This window comes from Adiantum capillus-veneris, chromosome 4, assembly GCF_014529385.1.
Source record: "Adiantum capillus-veneris isolate H3 chromosome 4, ASM1452938v2, whole genome shotgun sequence".
Classification (NCBI taxonomy): domain Eukaryota; kingdom Viridiplantae; phylum Streptophyta; class Polypodiopsida; order Polypodiales; family Pteridaceae; genus Adiantum; species Adiantum capillus-veneris.
The window spans coordinates 68,988,307-69,003,803 of NC_140934.1; the positions used below are offsets into that span (position 1 = coordinate 68,988,307).

The 15,497-nt window shown below is 41.9% G+C and overlaps 1 pseudogene; it reads right to left on the bottom strand.

The window, feature by feature from the left end:
• Window positions 1–13,541, bottom strand: part of LOC147459357 (amino acid transporter AVT1B-like) — a 32,507-nt pseudogene extending 18,966 nt beyond the window's left edge.
• Between the last annotated feature and the right edge of the window lie 1,956 nt (window positions 13,542–15,497).

A 15,497-nucleotide genomic window follows, 5' to 3' on the forward strand; every position in this document is an offset into this window, starting at 1 on the left:
TCCCACAAGAAACCATGACTTTGATCGGTTTCCAAGTAAGGCTAGAAAGAATAGGTCCTTTCTCAGCGAAGTAAAAATGTATGTGTGTGTGTGTGTGCAGAGGAGCATTACTCTCTAGCAATAATGAACGAAAGAACCTGATAATTAACAAGAAGGGTTTTGCTAGACTCATCGAAGTAACCCCACCAGCCCTAATGCTATGGAAGAGAAGTATCTCCTCTTATGACCTCGTCCCACAAGTTTGGAATGGTAGACTATCTCAATAATCCTGGGGTGAATCCCTCTGTGAATATGATACCTTTCTGCAAAGATATTTTCTGGAAACAATCTATCATGACACCAACTTCTCATTAAGCTCGTTGGACCTACATCCCAAATAGGCCAATCAATGTGCAATCGCTGCCTGAGCTGTGGAGGTCTCTCTCCAGAATCTAAGTGGAGAGGGATGGTCACCAAATCCATACAAGAGGCTACCATGCAATCTCCTCTCTAGATCGAGCTGTACATCTGACCAAGCACTCTCTAAAGGAGCTCGAGATTTATAACAATGAGCGCACAAAAGCAGAGATGCTCTCAATGTAAAAGCACATCTGTAAAACCATATCCATGCAGTCCATGTGTGCATGTCTCTAACACCATGGGTAGGAGTGATTGTAGCTAACGTGGACTGAAGTGACATCTTCAAGGTTCATTGCCTAGGAGAAAAGACCTAACAATGATCTTGGCAAGAAGTGCACACCTTTGTAACTCCAGATCAATGACACCCAAACCACCCTCTGCACGAGGGAGAATCACTGTGGACCATCGAGCCCAAGTGTCTAAAGTACCGTTTGATCCCCAAAAAAGGAAGTTCCAAATCAAGCGCCTCAACTGTGCCATAACACTCTTATGGAGCATCCAACATGATGCAATATACCAAGCAAAAGGCAACAACACCTGATTGGCCACCAATGATGGACTAGCCAAAGAAAGATGCTGTGAGGACCAGCTGCAAAGCTTCCTACGCATCAACTACATAACAATTGAAAGATGTTGTTCCATAGTCACATCTAGACCTACCTGAAACCCTGGCTATCTACAAGACTGACCACGTCTCAACCAAGTAAAACCATCCACTACACCCCAGGTCAACAAGAATGCCAAAAGACTTGTGCCAGTAGATGTGTGCACCGCTGGATAAACAATATACATCCAAAGAGTGACAAATCTCCTCCATAACATCCGGGGCATAGCATAAAAACACTAGAGTGTCATCAGAATACTCTTGATCTACCAAATCTAGCTGATCCTTAAGGGACATGAGCAAACATTTAATACCTGGCTATTGTGCTCTACTGAAATTCGACATTGTCTCTGCCACAAATAAATACAAGTAACTTGCCAGTAGGCAACCCTGCCTGAGAGAGCCAGCAAACCCTCCAATGGTCACTGCACTATAAGCTGATCTATATAGAGTTGAGACTCCTCTGATCCAAGCATCTGGAAAACCTATCCAAACTAGGGATCCCTCAAGAAAACTCCAGTAAACTCTGTCTCATAGGCTTCTCAAATTCAAGGAGGATAGACAAGAGCGTATGTGACGAGCGAGCCCACTTGACTGCCTGATGAAAGCAAAAAAAATTGTCCAAAATACACTGATCTTGAAGAAAACCTGTCTGAGAATTGTGTATAAGGTCCAGCAGAAAAGGACACAGGAAAAAAGGATGCAGTTTAGTACTAATCAATTTAGCCAATATCTTATAAAAAGAAGAGAGGAGTGTGATGGTCGCCATTTTCTCAAACAAGTGGTTAAGAGATATAAGACCCGAACACATCGATTGCAGCATAAAACCCGTATCAAATAAGACCTGGAAACCTCTCAAGAGCCACAATTGTACTACAGCTACAAGTGTACTACATTGTCACAAGTTGGTGGCGTGGCTAAGGAAATGGCCGAGAGGACAAGGGGTTAAAGAACCAAGAAGAACTGAACCCAGAAAGTGTGGCCGAGGGGCCTAAAATAGAAGGGGGTTAGAGTTTTTAATAAACCTAACCTACCAACTTATGGAGCACCGACCGAGGGGCCTAAAATCTGAAAAGATCAAAAGCTTGATGTTTGGGCTGATTTTCGCAAAATACGCTGACATGCTTACGTCGCAAGCTATACAGATTTTTGCGAATTGCGCTAGCTGGTCTTTGTAGCTTTTTGTGTGGACTTTTTGAGTGCAGATGCTTTTGGATGCAAGAGCTTTTAGAGTTGATGCTTTTGGGCATCCCCTTTTGGATGCAAGATCTTTTAGAGTTGATGTGGATGTCATGAGACGGGCACCACGTGCCAGTGGAAAAGAACAGACTGAACAACTTTAAACACTTTAAATAACACTGAACCGAAAGAGATGCACGACTCACAAGACGGGGAGTGGCTAAGTTCCACCCCAAGAGAGCACTCACCCCAAACCTTGGCACCCAGTTCGGTAATTCTTTATATTGCTTGAACTCGGTACAATGCCAATACTCCATCCTCTGCACTTCTATGAGGGAGCATGCCAGAGAATAGCCCTTGGCTCATAATTAAAGGCCCTTGTCCATGAAAAGCTTCAAGTTCTAAAAATATCTAGTCTCAAGAGCTAGCACAAAACGCCTTCAACGTGAATTGCGGAAATTTGTACAGTTGCCACGTCAGCATGTCAGTGCAAATTGCGAGGGCGTCCGTATGGTTTGCCATGTCATCATCTAGTGCAAAATCTGGTATTGTTTCCACATCATTAGGTCTTTACGCAAGAAATTGAGAGTGTGTGTGCGATCTGCTTTATGTAACTATCTCTAGGTCCCTTGGGGGCCCCATCTGACGGGGTCCCTAAGTTGGTAGGACTTCTTGTTCTTCTGCTACTGCTTCTTAGGGTTTAGGCCCCTCGGTCGGGATCTGCAGGTTGGCTCCGTTCTTCAGTGGCTTGACACGTCAGCACTTTGTGACATCCCCCCTTCTTGAAAGAAAGTAATCGTCCACGATTACAACATATCTGCAAAACAACTCAAGTTAGCTCAAAAAACGTTTTGAGGGTCATTTCGAGGGACAATCCGAGGGACAATCATTTTTCTCATTCCAAATTAGAACTCTTGATATCCTGGGTCGTTGGCTTCCCAGAAAAATCTCATCCAATAAGGAGTATGTTCTCATTCCAGGTCGGAGGTCTTGATATTCTGACATAGCAAAATTAGCCATCACACCCAAACTACGTTGATCTCTAATGGGTGTCTTGATGCACTAAAATTACATACCCAGGCAATCTCACCCAATAAGGAATAATCGCTGGTTGGCACATCACAATGCAACATAAATGTGCACATATGCATGCTACAAGACATAGAAACATAAAGCGGCCAATGAACACCCCCCTCGCAAATAACCATCCAAGTCCGGGCCATGAGATATAAAGGCCTTTTACAACCAAACGCCCCCTAGACCGCAGCCTATGTTGTTTGGAGATGCTGAGAGTAGCCACTACTAAGACTTCTAAATACTCCCCCCGTAAATAACCACAAGGGTCCCGGCCATGAGTAAAAAAACACTTTTAAAACATTCTGTCTCACGGGATGGGCATCACGTACCAATGGAAAAGAACACACTTAACAGACTTTAAGCACTTCAATAACAACTGAACTGAAAGAGATGCATGACACACGAGACGCGGAGTGGCAGAGTTCCACCCCAGAGAGCACTAGCCCCAAACCTTGGCGCCCCTTTTGGTATTTCTTTATATTGCTTGAACCTAGTACATCACCGATACTCCATCCTCTGCACCTCATGTGGAGCATATCAGAGAATGAGCCCTTGGCTCATATTTAAAGGCCCTTGGCCTATGAAAAGCAGTTTACATAAAAATCTATAAACTCAAAAGCATGTGGTTCAAAAGCAGATGCCCAAAAGCTACCAGCACAAAAGCAGAAATCCGTACAGCTCTGCCACGATAGCAGTCAGCATAAAATGCAAAAATCCGTATAGGTCTACCACATCAACATGTCAACGTAAAATCCAAAAATCCATACAGCTCTATCAACGCAAAATCCGAGACTCCGTATTGCTGCCATGTCATCAACTCGCCACGCAATTGAGTGTGTGTGTGTGGGATTGCTTTATTTTAATGTCTTTGGGTCACTTTGGCCCCATCGAACGGGGTCCCATAAGTTGGGGGGCCTCTCGGTAAGACTTTGCAAGTTGGTAAAACTTTTTATGCTACTTCTGCTTCTTCACTTAGGGTTTAGGCCCCTCAGCCGGGCTCTAAAGGTTAGCTCCGTTCTTCAATGACTTGACACGTCAGTAGTTTGTAACATCCCCCCTTCTTGAAAGAAAGTAATCATACGCAATTACAACATATCTAGATACAAAACAACTCAAGTTAGCTCAAAAATTTCCGAGGGACAATCAGTTTTCTCATTCCAAATTGGAGCTCTTGATTTCTTGGGTCATTGGCTTCCCAGAAGAATCTCATCCAATAAGGAGTCTCATTCCAGATTGGAGCTCTTGATACCCTGGGTCGTTGGTTTCCCAAAAGTATCTGATCCAATAAGGAGTCTCATTCCAGATCGGAACTCTTGATATCTTGGGTCGCTGGCTTCCCAAAAGTATCTCATCCAATAAGGAATATTCAGTGGTTGGTATTGAAGGGGAGATGGCCAGATTAAAAACTAATAGAAGGATTTTTTTTGCACAAAAAGACAAGTGGTCTTTACCCCACTTGATCATTGGATGTCATTCCAAGACCTGTTTCAATGGTTGGATGATATCCGAGACCCATCCGTGTTCGCCTTCATGCTTAAAAATAATGACCATTGATATGTTTTGAAGAGTTTGACTTTGATAGGTTGAATCGAGAACTATTACTCTTCTATAAGAGAGACATACATGACAATTCGATGATGGTGCATGAGCCTTGAGTTCCACGATAGTGAAATTCATTGTATAAGCCATTTGAAAGGAGCAAATAACAAACAAAGGACAGTAGCTTAAGCCACAAGGTGTAGGCTCAAGGTTGAATCTTTGGCATTGTTTGTATTTGACCCAAAACCGATTTATCTAGCCACAATTAGGTTGAATATAGCTCTCTAGAGAGCCTAGTCAAAGTCTGAGAGCATGTTATGACTATTATGAGCTATTGATTTTGATGTGGACAATTCTAATTAAGAGGCAATAGCTGTCCCTACTTGCAATGCACAATATCAATGATTTCTCTGCTATGAAAGAATTCCACACTGTTTGAAAACATAAGCAACAAGCTATTGAGCTCTTAATTGTATAAACTGTAGAAAAGCTTCGAAGCAAGCAACATTGCTAAGCTAAGCTAGTCATCTCTTTGAGTAAAGTCCACTACTTGCAGCACGTTATGAGAATGCATGCTATATCAGGATCTGTGTGTAATATACCACGCTACACATTGTTTAAATTGAAAAGAGCCATTTGCACATAACATGAGGGAATATAGTAGGCCAAGAAGGGAAGATCTACCTCTTTTGAGGGCATTGAAATCACTTCTCCTTGACAATGGCTCCTTTTGCACCAGCATCCCTTGTGTATGTTCTGAGGCTTTTACGTTAGTAGACATCTGTTAATAGAGTAGGTGGGGAGGAAAGTGAGAGTTATGTTTATATTTGTGTATGAGAGAGGCAGATTAAATTGCCACAGTCAGGAGCAACAAGTTGTTGACCAGCAATTTCAATTCTTAATTGGAGGCAGTGCCCTCGTCTACTGTAGACGACCTTGTTTAAAATTAAAGTCTCCTAATTATTAGAGAAGGATAAGAGAACACAAGGTGCCAAGGATCATGTTCCAGCACCAAGGGAGGTCATCAAACATGGCATAACCGAAGATGAGAGTAGTGCCGATTCAAAGCTGTCCAAAGTTAAGAAGAAGCTAGAAGAAGGGACGAAGAAGAGAATTTTAACGTCGTAGGAAACTATCCCAAGAGACTTAAAGATCTATCCGCAAATGAGGGGAGTTGAACTCAAGACCTAAGAATTGGGCTGAGTCCAAATTAGTCTAACCGAAAGTGGGTGATAGCAGCTAAACCACAGCCTGTCATAGTAGAGGAAAAAGAAGATCTCTCGAGTATCTGAGTAGCAAAGATACCAGAGTGGGATGACATACTTGATGAAGAGAAAACCTTTTTCAGGAAAAGGAAGTTCTCTAAGCTAGTCAAAGGAGAAGAGTTAGTGGATTTGAACCTTGGCACCACCGAGATTCTATACCAACTACGTTAAACACACACAAGCGAGCATGCAAGCACACACAAATACACTTGTATAAACAACACATAGACTCAAGCATGCATACCCACACACACAACACACTTGGCCAAACATACAAGGGAGCAAAGCATTGCATCCACCTCATAGATTAAGTAGACATTCCCTTTGATGAGTAGTGGAGTATCAACCATATACTGTAGAGAGCCCTGTTAATCCATCACACGTGGCCCTCCCTTCTTACAGCCACTTGTTTCCTTGTCACCCCCTAGTAGGCCAAGAAGGGAAGATCTACCTCTTTTGAGGGCATTGAAATGACTTCTCCTTGACAATGGCTCATTTTGCACCAGCATCCCTCGTGTATGTTCCGAGGTTTTTATGTTAGTAGAAATCTGTTAATAGAGCAGGTGGGGAGGAAAGTGAGGGTTATGTTGATATTTGTGTATGAGAGAGGCATATTAAATTGCCACAGTCAGGAGCAACAAGTTGTTGACCAGCAATTTCAATTCTTAATTGGAGGCAGTGCCCTCGTCTACTGTAGACGACCTTGTTTGAAATTGAAGTCGCCTAATTATTAAAAAAGGATAAGAGAACACAAGGTGCCAAGGATCATGTGCAGGCACCAAGGGAGGTCATCAAAGATGGCATAACTGAAGATGACAGTAGTGCCGATTCAAATCTGTCCAAAGTCAAGAAGAAGCTAGAAGAAGAGACAAAAAAGAGAATTTTAACGTCGTAGGAAACTATCCCAAGAGACTTATAGATCTATCCGCAAACGAGGGGAGTTGAACTCAAGACCTAAGAATTGGGCTGAGTCCAAGTTAGTTTAACCGAAAGTGGGTCACAAGAGCTAAACCAAAAAAGAAGATCTCTCGAGTATCTGAGTAGCAAAGATACCAGAGTTGGATGAGATACTTGATGAATAGAAAACCTTTTTCAGGAAAAGGAAGTTCTCTAAGCTAGTCAAAGGAGAAGAGTTAGTGGATTTGAACCTTGGCACCACCGAGATTCTATACCAGCTAGGTTAAACACACAGAAGCGAGCATGAAGACACACACAAATACGCTTGTATAAACAACACATAGACCCAGGCATGCATACCCACACACCCAACACACTTGGCCAAACACACAAGGGAGCAAAGCATTGCATCCACCTCATAGATTAAGTAGCCATGCCCTTTGATGAGCAGTGGAGTATCACCCAGGGGAGCAAGGGAAACAAGTGGCTGTAAGAAGGGAGTGCCACGTGTGATGGAAAAATAGGGCTCTCTACAGTATATGGTTGATAGCAGAGCAGTGGCTCATGTGAAGTCTGGGAGACCTGCCACGACCCATCCATACTTGCGACGTTGTCGTGCAACCAGTGATGCGAACCATCTATACCTAGGATGTCGAGCATCATCTCTCTCTCTCTCTCTCTCTCTCTCTCTCTCTCTCTCTCTCTCTCTCTCTCTCTCTCTCTCTCTCTCTCTCTCTCTCTCTCTCTCTCTCTCTCTCTCTCGTACATGTCTTGTGTATTGGGGTGTCTGTGTGTGCTGTCTCCCATCGTGTCTTGTGTGTGTGTGTGTGTGTGTGTGTGTGTGTGTGTGAGAGAGAGAGAGAGAGAGAGAGATGCTTTGCATGTAGCTCCCGGGCCATAGTTGGAGAGAAGAGTGATATTTTGCAATGCATGGGACAGGGGTGCGCTCCACATCCTCTTCATCGCTACTCTCTGCACCTACAAAAGAAGAAGAATCACAAAAGAGCTGGCTGGCATTGCAAGAGAGCAGCACCATCTCCTCTACGTGGTTTTTGATTTGGAATAGAAAAACCACGTAATACAAAGTGCTTCGACGTATTTAAGTTGCAAATTTAAAGGAAAGCATCTATCTACATTTTTTTATTTATAAAAAATATATATTTAAATATAAATATAAATATAAATATATATATATATGTTTATTTTTATTTTTATTTTATATAAATATATTTTATATATATATAAATAAATATATATATATATATATATATATATATATATATATATATAGAGAGAGAGAGAGAGAGAGAGAGAGAGAGTACATATGCGCCTTTGACAAGCTGGTATAGAATCTCGCTGGTGCCAAGTTTCAAATCCACTAACTCTTCTCCTTTGACAAGCTTAGAGAACTTCGTTTTCCTGAAAAAGGTTTTCTCTTCATCAAGTATCTTATCTCACTCTGGTATCTTTGCTACTAAGATACTCGAGAGATCTTCTTTTTCCTCTGGTATGACAGGCAATGGTTTAGCTCCTATCACCCACTATCGGTTAGACTAACTTGGACTCAGCCCAATTCGTAGGTCTTGAGTTCCACGATAGTGAAATTCATGGTATAAGCCATTTGAAAGGAGCAAATAACAAACAAAGGACAGTAGCTTAAGCCACGAGGTGTAGGCTCAAGGTTGAATATTTGGCATTGTTTGTATTTGACCCAAAACCGATTTATCCAACCACAATTAGGTTGAATGTAGCTCTCCAGAGAGCCTAGTTAAAGTCTGAGAGCATGTTATGACTATTATGAGCTATTGACTTTGATGGACAATTCTAATTAAGAGGCAATAGCGGTCCCTACTGCCAATGCACAATATCAATGATTTATCTGCTATGAAAGAATTCCACATTGTTTGAAAACATAAGAAACAAGCTATTGAGCTCTTAATTGTATAAACTGCAGAAAAGCTTCGAAGCAAGCAACGTTGCTAAGCTAAGCTAGTCATCTCTTTAAGTAAAGTGCACTACTTGCAGCACGCTATTAGAATGCATGCTATATCAGGATCTGTGTGTAATATACCACACTACACATTCTTTTAAATCGAAAAGAGCTATTTGTACATAACATAAGGGAATATAGTAGGCCAAGAAGGGAAGATCTGCCTCTTTTGAGGGCATTGAAATGACTTCTCCTTGACAATGGCTCCTTTTGCACCAACATCCCTTGTGTATGTTCCGAGGTTTTTACGTTAGTAGACATCTGTTAATAGAGCAGGTGGGGAGGAAAGTGAGGGTTATTTTTATATTTGTGTATGAGAGGGGCAGATTTAATTGCCACAGTCAGGAGCAACAAGTTGTTGACCAGCAATTTCAATTCTTAATTGGAGGCAGTGCCCTCGTCTACTGCAGACGACCTTGTTCAAAATTGAACTCGCCTAAGTATTAGAAAAGAATAAGAGAACACAAGGTGCCAAGGATCATGTGCCAAATCTCTCATACACAAATATCAACATAACCCTCACTTTCCTCCCCACCTGCTCTATTAACAGATGTCTACTAACGTAAAAACCTCGGAACATACACAAGGGATGCTGGTGCAAAAGGAGCGATTGTCAAGAAGAAGTCATTTCAATGCCCTCAACAGCGGTAGATCTTCCCTTCTTGGCCTACTATATTCCCTCATGTTATGTGCAAATGGCTCTTTTTGATTTAAAAAAATGTGTAGCGTGGTATATTACACACAGATCCTGATATGGCATGCATTCTCATAGCGTACTGCAAGTAGTGCACTTTACTCAACGAGATGACTAGCTTAGCTTAGCAACGTTGCTTGCTTCAAAGCTTTTCTACAGTTTATACAATTAAGAGCTCAATATCTTGTTGCTTATGTTTTCAAACAGTGTGGAATTCTTTCATAGCAGATAAAGCATTGATATTGTCCTTTGCGAGTAGGGCCCGCTATTGCCTCTTAATTAGAATTGTCCATCAAAGTCAATAGTCATAACATGCTCTTAGGCTTTGACAAGGCTCTCTAGAGAGTTACATTCAACCTAATTGTGGCTAGATAAATTGGTTTTGGGACAAATACAAACAATGCCAAAGATTCAACCTTGAGCCTACACCTCGTGGCTTAAGCTACTGTTCTTTGTTTGTTATTTGCTCCATTCAAATGGCTTATACCATGAATTTCACTATCGTGGAACTCAAGACCTAAGAATTGGGCTGAGTACAAGTTAGTCTAACCAAAAGTGGGTGACAACAGCTAAACCACAGCCTGTCATAGCAGAGGAAAAAGAAGATCTCTCGAGTATCTTAGTAGCAAAGATACCAGAATGGGATGAGATACTTGATGACAAGAAAACCTTTTTCAGGGAAAGGAAGTTCTCTAAGCTAGTCAAAAGAGAAGAGTTAGTGGATTTGAACCTTGGCACCACCAAGATTCTATACGAGCTAGGTTAAGCACACACAAGCGAGCATGCAAACACACACAAATACGCTTTTATAAACAACACATAGGCCCAAGCATGCATACCCACACACACAACACACTTGGCCAAGCATACAAAGGAGCAAAGTATTGCATCCACTTCATAGATTAACTAGACATGCCCTTTGATGAGCAGTGGAGTATCACCCGAGGGAACAAGGAAACAAGTGGCTGTAAGAAGGGACGGTGACGTATGATGGACTAACAGGGCTCTCTACAGTATATGGTTGATAGCACAGCAGTCGCTCGCGTGAAGTCTGGGAGACCTACCAAGACCCATCCATACTTGGGACGTTGTCCTGCAACCAGCGACGTGCACCGTCTATGCCTAGGATGTCGAGCATCATCTCTTTCTCTCTCTCTCTCTCTCTCTCTCTCTCTCTCTCTCTCTCTCTCTCTCTCTCTCTCTCTCTCTCTCTCTCTCTCTCTCTCTCTCTCTCTTACATGTCTTGTGTATAGGGGTGTGTGTGCGTGTGCTGTCTCCAAGCTGATGTCACCCACTTTTGGTTAGACTAATTTGGACTCAGCCCAATCCTTAGGTCTTGAGTTCCACGATAGTGAGATTCATGGTATAAGCCATTTGAATGGAGCAAATAACAAACAAAGGACAGTAGCTTAAGCCACGAGGTGTAGGCTCAAGGTTGAATCTTTGGCATTGTTTGTATTTGACCCAAAACCGATTTATCTATCCATAATTAGGTTAAATGTAGCTCGAGAGAGAGCCTAGTCAAAGTCTGAGAGCATGTTATGACTATTATGAGCTATTGACTTTGATGGACAATTCTAATAAAGAGACAATAGCGGTCCGTACTCGCAATGCACAATATCAATGATTTATCTGCTATGAAAGAATTCCACACTGTTTGAAAACATAAGCAGCAAGAAATTGAGCTCTTAATTGTATAAACTGCAGAAAATCTTCGAAGCAAGCAACGTTGCTAATCTAAGCTAGTCATCTTTTCGAGTAAAGTGCACTACTTGCAGCACGCTATGAGAATGCATGTCATATCAGGATCTGTGTGTAATATACCACACTACACATTTTTTAAAATTGAAAAGAGCCATTTGCACACAACATTAGGGAATATAGTAGGAACAGAAGGGAAGATCTGCCTCTTTTGAGGACATTGAAATTACTTCTCCTTGACAATGGCTCCTTCTGCACTAGCATCCCTTGTGTATGTTCCGAGGTTTTTACGTTAGTAGAAATCTGTTAATAGAGCATGTGGGGAGGAAAGTGAGGGTTATGTTGATATTTGTGTATAGGTGGGGCAGATTAAATTGCCACAGTCAGGAGCAACAAGTTGTTGACCAAAAATTTCAATTATTAATTGGAGGCAGTGCCCTCGTCTACTGTGGACGACCTTGTTTAAAATTAAAGTGGCCTAATTATTAGAAATGGATAAGAGAACACAAGGTTCCAAGGATCATGTGCCAGCACCAAGGGAGGTCATCAAAGATGGCATAACTGAGGATGACAGTAGTGCCGATTCAAAGCTGTCCAAAGCTAAGAAGAAGCTAGAAGAAGAGACGAAGAAGAGAATTTTAACGTCATAGGAAACTATCCCAAGAGATTTAAAGATCTATCTGCAAACGAGGGGATTTGAACTCAAGACAGCAGCTAAACCATAGCCTATCATAGCAGAGGAAAAAGAAGATCTCTCGAGTATCTTAGTAGCAAATATACCAGAGGGCGATGAGATACTTGATGAAGAGAAAACCTTTTTCAGGAAAAGGAAGTTCCTTAAGCTAGTCAAAGGAGAAGAGTTAGTGGATTTGGACCTTGGCACCACCGAGATTCTATACTAGCTAGGTTAAACACACACAAGCGAGCATGCAAAAACACACAAATACGCTTGTATAAACAACACATAGACCCAGGCATGCATACCCACACACACAACACACTTGGCCAAACATACAAGGGAGCAAAGCATTGCAGCCACTTCATAGATTAAGCAGACATGCCCTTTGATGAGCAATGGAGTATCACCCGGGGGGGACAAGGAAACAAGTGGCTGTAAGATCGGAGGGCCACGTGTGATAGACTAACAGGGCTCTCTACAGTATATGGTTGATAGCAGAGCAGTCGCTCGTGTGAAGTTTGGGAGACCTGCCACAACCCATCCATACTTGGGACGTTATCCTGCAACCAGTGATGCGAACCATCTATGCCTAGGATGTCGAGCATCATCTCTCTCTCTCTCTCTCTCTCTCTCTCTCTCTCTCTCTCTCTCTCTCTCTCTCTCTCTCTCTCTCTCTCTCTCTCTCTCTCTCTCTCTCTCTTACATGTCTTGTATATTGGGGTGTGTGTGTGTGTGTGTGTTGTCTCCCAGTGTGTCTTGTGTGTGTGTATGTGTGTGTGTGTGTGTGTGTGTCTAAGAGAGAGAGAGAGAGAGAGAGAGAGAGAGAGAGAGAGAGATGCTTTGCCTGTAACTCCGGGGCACACACAACACACTTGGTCAAACATACAAGGGAGAAAAGCATTGCATCCACCTCATAGATTAAGTAGACATGCCCTTTGATGAGCAGTGGAATATCACCTGGGGGGGACAAGGAAACAAGTGGCTGTAAGAAGGGAGGGCCATGCGTTATGGACTAACAGGGCTCTCTAACGCATATGGTTGATTGCAGAGCAGTCGCTCGCATGAAGTCTGGGAGACCTGCCACGACCCATCCATACTTGGGACATTGTCCTGCAACCTGTGACGCGAACCGTCTATGCCTAGGGTGTTGAGCATCATCTCTCTCTCTCTCTCTCTCTCTCTCTCTCTCTCTCTCTCTCTCTCTCTCTCTCTCTCTCTCTCTCTCTCTCTCTCTCTCTCTCTCTCTCTCTCTCTCTCTCTCTCTCTTACATGTCTTGTGTATTAGGGTGTGTGTGTGTGTGTGTGTTGTCTCCCATCGTGTCTTGTGTGTGTGTGATAGAGAGAGAGAGAGAGATGCTTTGCCTGTAGCTCCGGGGCCATAGTTGGGGAGAAGAGTGATATTTTGCAATGCGCGGGACAAGGGTGCGCTCCACATCCTCTTCATCGCTACTCTCTGCACCTGCAGAAGAGGAAGAATCGCAAAAGAGTTGGTTGGCATCGCAAGAGAGCAACTCCATCTCGTCTACATGGTTTTTAATTTGGAATAAAAAAACCACGTAATACAGAGTGCTTCGACGTATTTGAGTTGCAAATTTAAAGAAAACGATCTATATATATGTTTATTTATTTTTATATTTATTTATTTATTTATTTATAAAAATTGTATATATATTTATTTATTATATTTAATTTCTTAATTTTTTATAAAAATATATAATTTTTATATATAAATAAATATATCTATATTTATATATATATATATAGACAGAGATAGAGAGAGAGAGAGAGAGAGAGAGAGAGAGAGAGAGAGAGAGAGAGAGAGAGAGAGAGAGAGAGAGAGAGAGAGAGAGAGAGAGAGAAAGAGAGAGAGTACGTATGCGTTTATATTAATTAATATATATATATATATAGATATACAGAGAGAGAGAGAGAGAGAGAGAGAGAGAGAGAGAGAGAGAGAGAGAGAGAGAGAGAGAGAGAGAGTACATATGCGCCTTTGACTAGCTTAGAGAACTTCCTTTTCCTGAAAAAGGTTTTCTCTTCATCAAGTATCTCATTTACTATGGTATCTTTGCTACTAAGATAGTCCAGAGATCTTTGTTTTCCTCTGCTATGACAGGCTGTGGTTTAGCTGATGTCACCCACTTTCGGTTAGACTAACTTGGACTCAGCCCAATTCTTAGGTCTTGAGTTACACGGTAGTGAAATTCATGGTATAAGCCATTTGAAAGGAGCAAATAACAAAAAAAAGGACAGTAGCTTAAGCCACGAGGTGTAGGCTCAAGGTTGAATCTTTGGCATTGTTTGTATTTGACCCAAAACCAATTTATCTAGCCACAATTAGGCTGAATGCAGCTCTCCAGAGAGCCTAGTCAAAGTCTGAGAGCATGTTATAACTATTATGAGCTATTGACTTTGATGGACAATTCTAATTAAGAGGCAATAGCGGTCCCTACTCGCAATGCACAATATCAATGATTTATCTGCTATGAAAGAATTCCACACAGTTTGAAAATATAAGCAACAAGCTATTGAGCTCTTAATTGTATAAACTACAAAAAAGCTTCGAAGCAAGCAACGTTGCTAAGCTAAGCTAGTCATCACTTTGAGTAAAGTGCACTACTTGCAGCACTCTATGAGAATGCATGCCATATCAGGATCTGTGTGTAATATACCACAGTACACATGTTTCTAAATCGAAAACAGCCATTTGAACATAACATGAGGGAATATCGTACGCCGAGAAGGGATGATTTGCCTCTTTTGTGGGCATTGAAATGACTTCTCCTTGACAATTGCTCCTTTTGAACCAGCTTCCCTTGTGTATGTTCCGAGGTTTTTACGTTAGTAGACATCTGTTAATACAGCAGGTGGGGAGGAAACTGAGGGTTATGTTTATATTTGTGTATGAGACAGGTAGATTAAATTGCCACAGTCAGGAACAACAAGCTGTTGACCAGCAATTTCAATTCTTAATTGGAGGCAGTGCCCTCGTCTACTGTAGACGACCTTGTTTAAAATTGAAGTCGCCTAATTATTAGAAAAGGATAAGAGAACACAAGGTGCCAAGGATCATGTGCCGGCACTAAGGGAGGTCATCGAAGATGGCATAACCGAAGATGACAGTAGTCCCGATTCCAAGCTGTCCAAAGTTAAGACGAAGCTAGAAGAAGAGACAAAGAAGAGAATTTTAATGTCGTAGGAAACTATCCCAAGAGACTTAAAGATCTATCCGTAAACGAGGGGAGTTGAACTCAAGACCTAAGAATTGGGCTGAGTCCAAGTTAGTCTAACCTAAAGTGGGTGACAGTAGCTAAACAACAGTCTGTCATAGCAGAGGAAAAAGAAGATCTCTCGAGTATCTGAGTAGCAAAGATACCAGAGTGGGATGACATACTTGATGAAGAGAAAACCTTTTTCAGGAAAAGGAAGTTCTCTAAGCTAGTCAAAGGAGAAGAGTTAGTGGATTTGAA